General features: G+C 48.6%; 1 protein-coding gene across 1 annotated transcript in view; it reads right to left on the bottom strand.

Moving 5' to 3' along the window:
• Nucleotides 1-850, bottom strand: part of htr4 (5-hydroxytryptamine receptor 4) — a gene marked incomplete at its 5' end in the record, with an annotated part of 26,129 nt that extends 25,279 nt beyond the window's left edge. The window contains 1 exon segment of the mRNA XM_014034098.1: nucleotides 777-850.
• Nucleotides 851-1,334: the final 484 nt, after the last annotated feature.

Here is a 1,334-nt window from a genome sequence, read left to right as displayed (position 1 = left end):
CAACTGTCCCCGGCGCCGGGGTCAGTTGCAACATCTGAATTTTCATTTTCAAATACAAATAGTGAAGAATGTACATGATTTAATCATCTATAAATGGTTTGACTATTAACAGACAGATGTAAGTTTATTGTATTAAAATTTGTTTTGTCTAATTCAAACCATCTCTGAGTAACAGAGTCAAATGTAAAAAAAAAATAAAGTGTTGCAACTGTCCCTGGTCTCCCCTACAATCTGTGTTTCTGAGCTTTTATTTTGAAATAATGAATAATGACAGAGGTCTGAAATGAGTTCTGCTCCTTCGGAGCTCCAAACTCTGCTTCATTCCCACAATGAAAGTCATCTCCACTGGTTTGTTGTTATAACAACAACATGACAATCACAGCAGACTCACAACAAGTCAAACTAAAGACACTTTCAGAAAACTGTCGTTGTTTTACCAAAAATCCACCAGAGCTGCACAAATATCACTAATCCAACAGTTCCCTTCAGGATCCTGCAGCTCCCAGCACAGCCTCCAGCTGTCAATCCCAGTCTGAGCATCATCATCATCATCATCATCATCATCATCATCATCATCATCATCATCACAAGGCTGAGACCCTGTTTGACACGAGTGGGCTCAAATGTGTGGAAAAGGATGGGAGAAAGTTCCTGAAAAGTTTTGAGTAAAAACATGTTTGTTTCACCTGAACTGACTCTGAGCTCCACGCGCGTCAGAAAGTCTGGATCCCACCTGCAGGATTAGGTTCTCAGGTGAGCAGAGGTGCGTCACTCACCATGTCTGTGTGGAGGCTCCGGCTCCTGGAAGCCCGTCACCYCTCTAAATCCCCATGAGCCCAAAAATAAAAATAAAAATAAAAAAATAAAATCCCGCTGGTGTTCCTTCGCTCCGAGCTCCCGGTGAAGCCCGGGCGGGAGGAGGAGCGGCTGCCCCGGGGAGAGGAGCGCGTAAAYGGCGCTGCGCCGGTTGTAGGGTGAGGAGGACACCGGAACAGGACCGGGACCGGGACGCTCAGATCCGACACGAGTTGTGGGGAGTCCGCAGGAAGGAAGCCCGCAGGGAGTCTGACCGCTCCGGACTGAGTCGCTCAGCTGCGGGGATGTTTGCGCCGTTCAGCCGACATGAACCCGCTCCGGTCAAGTCCCTCCTCTCTGCTCTCAGCCCCGCTCTCCGTCACGGACACGCGACATTATAAACACGATCCGTCAGGCGCGCGCGCTTAAATGAAACCACCAGCACGAGCGCGCGGAGCTCCCGTTTGATCTTTTCTGGTCTGAATGAAGTTTACGATGTATGACTGAGAACAGTGCTGGCTCTAGCCTTTTTGGTGCCC

Source organism: Austrofundulus limnaeus, unplaced genomic scaffold (assembly GCF_001266775.1).
Source record: "Austrofundulus limnaeus strain Quisiro unplaced genomic scaffold, Austrofundulus_limnaeus-1.0 Scaffold1967, whole genome shotgun sequence".
Classification (NCBI taxonomy): domain Eukaryota; kingdom Metazoa; phylum Chordata; class Actinopteri; order Cyprinodontiformes; family Rivulidae; genus Austrofundulus; species Austrofundulus limnaeus.
Note: the sequence above shows the minus strand (reverse complement) of the source record. Positions and strands in the feature narration are given on the sequence as shown.